The sequence below is a fragment of the Saimiri boliviensis genome, chromosome 13, assembly GCF_048565385.1.
Source record: "Saimiri boliviensis isolate mSaiBol1 chromosome 13, mSaiBol1.pri, whole genome shotgun sequence".
NCBI lineage: Eukaryota > Metazoa > Chordata > Mammalia > Primates > Cebidae > Saimiri > Saimiri boliviensis.
The window spans coordinates 64,007,294-64,016,369 of NC_133461.1; the positions used below are offsets into that span (position 1 = coordinate 64,007,294).

At 45.5% G+C, this 9,076-nt stretch overlaps 1 pseudogene; it reads right to left on the bottom strand.

Moving 5' to 3' along the window:
• Positions 1–606: 606 nt before the first annotated feature.
• On the bottom strand, positions 607–734 carry LOC120361739 (small nucleolar RNA SNORA48; annotated as a pseudogene).
• Between the last annotated feature and the right edge of the window lie 8,342 nt (positions 735–9,076).

Consider the following 9,076-nt stretch of genomic DNA (forward strand, 5'->3'; position numbering starts at 1 on the left):
ACTCCTGATCTCAGGTGACCCTCCCAAGGTGCGGGGATTTCAGGCATGAGCTACCATGCCCAGCTGGAATTCATTAAGATTCTTGAATATATAGATTGATTTTTTAAAATCAAATTTGTGAAGTTTCCAGTTTATTTCTTTAAATATTCTTTCTTCTCCTTTTGTCTCTCCTCTCCTCTGTGATTTCTATTTTACCTATATTGGTACACTTTAATGATGTCTTGTAGGTATCTGAGACTGTTTATTTTTCTTCATTCTTTTTTCCTTTTATTCCTTAAACTAGGCAATCTCAAGTGACCTGTCTTCAAGTTCACGGATTCTTTCTTTTACCTGCTCAAATCTACTTTGAATATGATGATAATTTTTCATATTTTGTTTATTTTGATTTTCAACTCCAGAACTTCTAGTTGGTTCTTTTAAAATAATTTTCTTCTCTTTATTGATGTTGTCTATTTGGTGAAACCTCATTCTCATACATATCTTTTATTATTTTAACACAGTTTCTTTAGTTTTTGAGCCTATTTATAACACCTAATTTAAAGTCTTTGTCTAGTAAGTCTGTTGCCTACGCTTCCTCAGGGAAAGTTTGTATTGACTGTATTCCCACCATGTTTCCAAGGCATGAACCAGGCATGGGCATAGACTAAAGGCCAAGCTGAGAGAAACAAGGGGTTGCTTTGTCTATGGCTGATATGAGATGAATGCCAGATGCCACTGTACCCAGGACAGAGGCATTGACTGCTTTTCTACCTGTGTATGAGCCATACATTCCAATTTTTGTCTGTTTCATTTTGTTGTTGTTGAAAACTGGACATTTAAAATAATAGAGTGTGGCAACTGTGGATATAAGATTCCTCACCCTTCCCCAGGTTTTGCTGTTGCAGGTATTGTTGTTTGTTTGCCTAGTTACTTTCTTTTTTTATTTTTCTGAGATGGAGTCTCATTCTTTTTGCCCAGGCTGGAGTGCAGTGACACAATCTCAGCTCACTGAAACCTCTACCTCCTGGGTTGAAGCAATTCTCCTGCCTCAGCCTCCCAAGTAGCTATGATTACAGGCATGCACTGCCATGCACAGCTAACTTTTGTGTTTTTAGTAGTGACAAGGTTTCACCACACTGGCCAGGCTGGTACCTAACTCCTGACCTCAAGTGATCTTCCTGCCTTGGCCTCCCAAAGTGCTGGGAATATGGTTGTGAGCCACCATGTCCAGCCACCTAGTTACTTTCTAGACTAACTCTATAAACTTTTTATTTGTTTGTGGCCACTGGATTCTCTGCTAGGGTAGCTTAGTTTTCAGCTAATGATTGGACAGAGAATTCCTTAAATGATTCCCACATCCAATATATTCCCACAGCCTTTGCTGAGAGCCTCTTTCTGCATGGTGAGGCATGCCTTCAGTGATCCAGTGTTTACAGCTGTGGAGTTAACCTTCACTTCCTGCTTATGCAGAATTTCAAGATAAGCAAGAAGTCAGAGTTTAGGACTTCTCCCTTTTCTGGAGAGGCACAAAACCCCACACATGCACATTGCTTTTCAGGTTTTCTAGGGATATGTTTGAACTTTGGAAAGTCCACCAAAGACCTCCCATTCTCCAGTTTTTACCTTAAGCTTTTTCTTTTTTGTATCTCTAAAACTGTGGGCTTAGATGTATCTTTTTTGTTTTTGAGATGGACTTTTCGCTTTTGTTGCCCAGACTGGAGTGTAATGGCACAATCTCGGCTCACCACAAGCTCCACCTCCCAGGTTCAAGCAATTCTCCTACCTCAGCCTCCTGAGTAGCTGGGACTACAGGTGCGCACCACCATACCCATCTAATTTTTGCATTTTTAGCAGAGATGGTGTTTTACCATGTTGACCGGGAGATGGTCTTGATCTCCTGACCTCTCATTATCCCCCAACCTAGGCCTCCCAAAGTGCTGGGATTATAGGCATGAGTCAGATGTATTTTTAATTAAAATTTATTTTTAATTGAAGAATAATTATGTATATTCATGGGGGTACATAGTGAGATATATATATATAAAACATGCAGTGATCAGATCAGGGTAATTATCCTTTTAAGGTTTTTGTCAGTATCTTGTTAGTCCCAACTGCTAACATTGCCACAGGAATCTCCAATATTAAACAATTGTTGCTGATTGTTTTCAGCAATTACCTAGAGGTAGGACTGTTCACAGAGATGGAACTCTGAGTCAGGTGAAATAAAGACAAGCCTTGAAAAATTGAGTTTTTCAGTGACTTGCTAGACAGGTCAAATAGTGACAGTTCTCTAGGGATGGGGCCTTAGGGGAACTAACTCCACCTCTGATTTGCCTTCGCCAGTGGCTGCTGGTTTTCAAGAGGAGCATTAGGGCAAGTGAAGATGCCACAAAATCTTCTGAGATTCTGCTGTTTTTCTTGAATAAACCCTCCTGAGATTTTTGCGAACCTTTAATTAATTTCCAGAATTCCGACAACATTGTTTTTGGCAGTTCTTGGTAGTGTTTTTATGTCTTTTACAGGAGAGTGGATATATAGAAGTCGAAACTATTCTGGAAAATTGAATCTTGCAATGCAAGTAAAAGTTAAGTATGCAGAAAAGGCAGTAAGCGCATCCCAGGAAGTGGGGCTAGCAGAGTTGAAGTAGAAGCCTGAGAGAGGGTGGCTCATGAAGGGTGGGTTGGTGTGGCTGAGACAGAGGCTTCCCTTGGGAATGCACACAGAAGATAAAGATGGGGATTTAAGCAGTGACCAAACCCAGGGGCCCTGTTATCCCGGTTATTTTTCTCTGGCTTTTAACATTTAGGATTTTAGATCTTAAAAGGGAAATGCTGTGGTTCCAGGATACTTCTTTCATTTGTCACCTATTTGCTTCCAGTTGCATCACACCACCTCGCTCCTGGGCTCTGTAGATCACAGTCTGCCACCTGTCCTCTCTTCTCCTCCCCAGGAATGAGAAAACGCTATGCAGAACTGGGCCCACAGCCTCATGCTGACTGCTGGGAGGAATCTGGTGCTTCGCCCTTGCCTCAGAATGCTCTTTCCTCCCGAAAGCCCATAGAACCAGAGTGTGCTTTCTCAGGGTGAATGTATAGATGATACGTTGAGTAAATTGGCAGAAACCATAAGATTACAAGCAGAAAGAATAGGGGATCATCAGACTGTGTTTGCAGAGCTGGAAGAAGCTATCTTCTACATTACAGCTTTTCACGTCCTATTTTCCCCTGTGCTAACCCTGAAAACCTTCTTAATTTCATAGCATGCCCAATGCACAATCTGTCCTTCACCCTTACAGATTTATGGCAAGCTGCATTTCACCTAAGAAATGTAAGCTGTGAAGAGATTATTGTGTGGGGATCCGATCTGGTCCAAATCCTTCTGATCCACCTCTCTGGACAAGTTGCTCCTAACCTTCCTCTCTGTTATCTCTCGTCCCCTCTTCTGTCAGATGACAATGATAATCCCCACCCCTTGCTGACCTAATACAGACTTTAGGAAAGTGACTTGAAATCAGAAAACTGTAAGCTCCTTGACAAAAAGTTCTCACTTAAAAACAGGCTTTCTCCTTATCCTTAGAAGGATGATTTCCAGCTTAACACAGATTTACAAATACCATGAGTTCCGGTTCTGAACTGTGTAGCTCTGCCCCTGAACAGCCAAAGGAGAAGCAACGCTTATTACTGTGGGGATTTCAGTTCAGATGAGAGTGCTAACTGCAGCCAGTGAGAAGAAGGGGTGGCGAGTGGGGAGGAGACCACAGCCCTGCTCCCAGCTGCACCCCTCGCTCATCCCAAACAGACCAGGCATTGTGTTCCAAACCAGATTATGCCCATCAGAACCACGTGGGAGAAGAGAGCTCTGCTTTTCTTTTTTTCAATTTAAGCATAAGCAGTTTCACAAATAAAGTTCTTACTTAAACTTAACTCAGCTACCAACCAAGTAAGCTTTCTGGGAGAAATGCCCATGAACCCTGCCGCTGCAAGCCCCTCGTGCCGCTGTGCGGGGTGAGTGAGCAGGTCTGAGTCTTACCTTGTGCCTGGGCAGTGATGAGGAGGAGCTTTGAGGGGAGCGGGCTCCATGCCAGGGAGCTCACTCAGGATGCTACTGGATCCGCCCGGCTTGGAGCATAGGGACAGAAGGGAAGGAACAAACTCTAAAATCTTTAGGAGATTCACTCAACCAATTTCATGACTTCTAGGATGGGACAGAGTGGGAGAGGAAGGAGCTGGGATAGGCCCTGGGCTCTGCTTTGAGTCACTGGATGTTGGTTCCATCCACCGAAGCAGTGAATGAGCCCGGGGAGGAAGATGACCTTGCTTTAGGACGTGATAAAGTCGGGTGTTCCTGGGATGGTCGGGTGACTGGGTTCCATAAGCAGACAGATGTAGAAATGGTCAAAGCCTGCTTGTGTTGTTTCGTTTTGTGTTTTAGAATAATCATCATTGTAACACCAATCCTTGTTAATTCAGGTCATCTTCACAACAAGACACAAGATTGTATTATCCTGCTGATAGGCTGTGGGAAAACCGCTGGCAGAGAGGAAGACATTAGCAATGGGTGTGCCAGCTGATCACACGTGGAGCAAAGTCCACGAGGTGTGGGAGGTGGAAGCTCAGACAGAGGGTGTGGCCAGGCGAAGACGTCCATGTGTTCACATGCGGGGCCTTGCCTGGTGGTTGGATGTTCTTGTCGAAAGGGGAACAGTGAGGTGGATGGGCTTGGACAGGGGACTTGAGGGTGGTGGCGAGGTGTGGGACAGCCTCTGAGGGCAGGGAGTGAGGGGCCAGGCAGGAGCCCATGCGTGTGCCATGGCTCTTCCAGGCAGCAGACTGCGAGGGAGGAGAGCAGAGACGGCTGGCTGTCCAGCCCAGATCTGGCCTCTGTCTTTCCTTCTGTTGGCAGGGGTGACATGACCAGCCAAAACTTCCCTGTGTCTCAGCCTCCCTTGCATCCAGGGACAGCCTGGGTTAGAGCTCTGGCCAATGAGGTGGAACAGAAGTCCTTAGCTGTTCTTTCCAGAACAGATTTTTTTTTTTTTTTTATTAAATTGTTGTATATTTTGTTTGTGGGCCTACTCAGCTGGCACATGCCATTTGCCCTTTTCCCTTCCTTCCCCTTTCCTTCCTGGAATGCAGATGCAGTGCTGGAAGTGAAGCAGCCGTATGGTGACCATGAGGCAACAAGCATGAAGGCAAAACCCACATGCTGACAAAGACCGAAGGAAGAGAAAGAGCCTGGGTGTTCTATGAGTACTTCTTAGTCCATAAATTTCTTTTTTGGGTGAATAAAATGAAACCTCCATTTGATGAAGCCACTGATGTCAGCTTTTATTACACATAGCCAAGTGCAGGGTCAACTGATGTGGAAGGGAAAGCAGATTGTCGGGCTGCTCTAAGACTGGAGCTCTGCAAGGGCAAAACAGGTGGAGTGTCTCGGTGAAACAGAGGATTTAGAATCAGCTGTGGTGTCTAGACAGATAAGGGAAGAAGAGCCTACAGAGGGTTGGGAAGCTGGAGGCGTGGGGCTAACTGCACACAGGAGTCTAAGCTTACTGTGGGAAGATCTGGGTGCTACGAGAGGGTAGGAACTTGGAACTGGGTGTTGATTCTGGTATGGGCTATGACAGGTGTGACAAGGCCCAGGACGGATGCAGGGGACACACAGGTCACTGGGAAGCTGTGGAAGCCAGAACTTAACTCCAAGCCGGGCTCACAATGAGCAACCTTCTGGGGGATGCCTGAGACAGCTCAGTCAAGGTCAAAGCCAACGGTCCCTCCTTTCAAACCATGGCGGGCTTGTCGTAACTCCCTCAGTCCCACAGGGTAGCCTTTGACTCTGTTCTTCGCCTGGCTTACCCTCGTCTTTTCGTCCTGTCAAAGAATTCCCACAGCAAGGGCATTCGTGGATATTTTTCAGAAACCAGCAAGGCTCTGTCAGTAACGTTTCCTCGAGGACTGCAAATTTAAGCCAGCCTCCAAAATTCAGTAACATGGTAGTAAATCATTATATTCTATTTTTCAAAGAAAATGTCACTTCTAGGTTGGATATCCACTTTCGGTTCTTCAGAAAATGACCAATGGCCCCATAACAAGACACCCACTGTAGAAACCAAAACAGATCTGGATGAGTAACACAGAGAGGTGTTAGTGGGGTGTGTGCACTAAGTGCCAGGCCACCCACTCCTGCCCACAGCCCCTGCTCAGCTGGCACATGCCCACTAAGTGCCAGGCCGGGCCCGCCCCTGCCCACAGCCCCTCATCAGTGAGTTGGCCCCTGAGAGCACCTGGTTTGATTGAAGCGCTCCTTCCCTCCTGTCCTCTGCACCATTAGTCTCCTCCTTGTTTCTAACTTGTAACCAAAACAGTCATGTCCTCACAGCAGCTCCCTGTGTTCCTGGCTGTGAGGTCTCTACGGCAGTCTTGAGAATCTTCCGAATTCTCTCTTTAGACCCATTAGCTGGAGAGTGAGAAAGCTCCAAGCCATAAGACTGGGTGATTTGTTATCCGAGAAACATTTCATTTTAATTCTTTAAGAAATTGCTCAGAGCGATTCTTGGGGAAAAAGAAAAAAACAAGAAACCTCATAGTTGAATCTTTTCATAGTCAAAATCACTTGCTGTTAAAATCATTGACTACATTTTTTCTGGAATGCTTGACTGATTGCACTCGCCCTTCTCTAGAAATATTGACGGTTTCTCAGGCTGTGTGGGTTCCCCAAGCACACATAACACATAAGCCTTGGCAAAATCACTAAAGGAATCATTTATATGGGCTAGAAGGCTGCAGCTCTGCCTGGAGAATTGCATTATTTCTTATCTCAACTATACTGCTGTCACCCTCCAAGCGGGCCTGCTGCACGGCTCCCTGGAGACCCCCACCGCAGGGCCAGAAGCTGCTGGCTGCAGCTGCCTCCTGGCAAGGGCAGTGTATTCGGCATGAGACGGGAGTAAAGGGCCTGGTCACTCCTTTCCCTCCAGAGGGTGGTTCCACTCTGTCCCAGGGAACACTGGAGGCCACATGGGCTTCAATATGACACTGGCGGACAGAGATATGGTTCAGAGTGCCGGTTCAGAACCTGGACAGGCCTGCGTTGCCTAGTTAGCCAGCATCTACCTAAGCCTTACTTCGTCATCTAGAATATTGTTCCCTGTGTCATTTGATTCTTTAGGGGATTGTTATGGACTTGAAGGTTTGTGTCTCTCCCAGACTCACATGTGGAAATCCTAATCCCTCGTGATAGTATTAGCAAGTAGAGCCTTTAGGAAGTAGTAAGGGCACGAGGCTGGAGCCCTCATGAATGGGATTAGTGTCCTTATCAAAGGGCTGCAGAGAGCTCTCTGGCACCCTTTCCCTCAGGTGCAGACGCAATGAAAAGACAGCAGTCTGTAACCCCAAAGAAAACCTGACCATGGGGCACCTGAGCTTGGACTTCCAGCCTCCAGAACTGTGGGAAATATATTTGTGTTCTTTCTAAGCCACGCTGTCCATGGCATTTTGTTAAAGCAGCCCAAACTGACTGAGACAAGGATGAAATCAGACCAAACAGTTAAAGAGCTCCACATAGTGCCTGGTGTACTGTAGGCTATCCACAAAGGGTCACTGACATGCTTGCACTTGATGGGAATGCTCTGGGAGGCTAAGGCAATTTTGATCCTGAACAAAACTGGAAAAGGGCATTACTCCTACAATGCACACGGACATCTGCTTACTTGAGGATCAGTGGTTCTCAACTCAACTATGTGTTTGGAGCAGGGAAGGGAAAGAGAGTGCAGGGAATGTCTATTAGATTTAGAATACAAACCCAGAGTAAACATCAATGGAAACTTCTTGGCTCCTGGTTGAATGTTCAGGAGACATAGTGGTTCCCAGGAAGGGCCCAAACCCTTGTGGGATGCCAGACACTTCCTAAAGGTGGGCAGTGCTGAGAGATTCCTATAGTAATTAAAGGAAGGATGGGTTTGAAGTTTGAGAAACACTAATTAATTCACATGTTGAAATGTTTTATAGTGCATTGCTCTATATTTTTATTGTTTTCAGCAAATATTCATGAAACGTCCAATCAATCTTCTGAATGCCCTTAAGAATAAGGACGACATACCCCAAGCTTCCTGTATTCCCTCATGCCCTGGTCAACAGGAAGCACCAGGCAGAATCCTCTGTTCAACAAGGAGTGTTTATTTAGAAAAGGCCCAACAAATATTTATTAAGCACCTACTACATGCTAGTCATTGTTTCCGTGGGTGGGATATCGTGTCTCCTGTTTAGTGGTGAACAGGAGAAAGCATCTAGCCTTATGGAGTTTACATCTAGTCAGGGAAATACACACTCAATAAACAACAAATACTATAATTTGAGATGATTATAGGTGCTGTGCTAGTCAGTGTTGTCCAGAGAGACAGAAGCAGTAGTATGGATGGATGGGTAGGTAGATAAAGAGATAGATAGAGAGGCAGATTTATAGGTAGATGAGGGAGGATTTATTAGGAAAATTGGTTCACATGACTATGGAGGCTGGGAAGTCTAATGACAGGTCATCGTCTGCAAGCTGGAGACCCTGGGCTGCCAGTAGTATGGCTCAGTCTAACTCCAAAAGCTCAGATCAGGGACGCCAATGATGTAATTCTCAATGTGAGGCTGAAAGCCTGTGAACCTGGGGGCTACTGATGTAAGTGCTGGAATCCCAAAGCCAGAGAGCCTGGCATTCCGGTGTCCAAGAGTAGGAAGTGGGGTGTGTCTGAGCTCCAGAAGAGAAAAAGAGAAAGAGAATATAATTTTCTCTCCTTTTTCCCACGTCTCCAGCAGATTGGATGGTGCTGCTTATGCTGAGGCAGCTCTTCCTCACTCAGTTCACTGGCCAGTCTCTTTTGGAAATGCCCTCATGGATGCACCCCAGGTAATGCTTTAACAGTTCTCTAGGTATTTCTTAATCCAGTCCAGTTGACACCTAAAATCAACCATCACAGGCACTAAGAAAGATATAAAAAGAAGTCCCAGGGCCATTTGTATCAGGGGCAGGGGCTGCTGTTTTAAATGAGACAGAGATGACCTAACTGAAAAGGGGAATTCTGAATCATGATGGTAAGTGGATCATGGGAAGA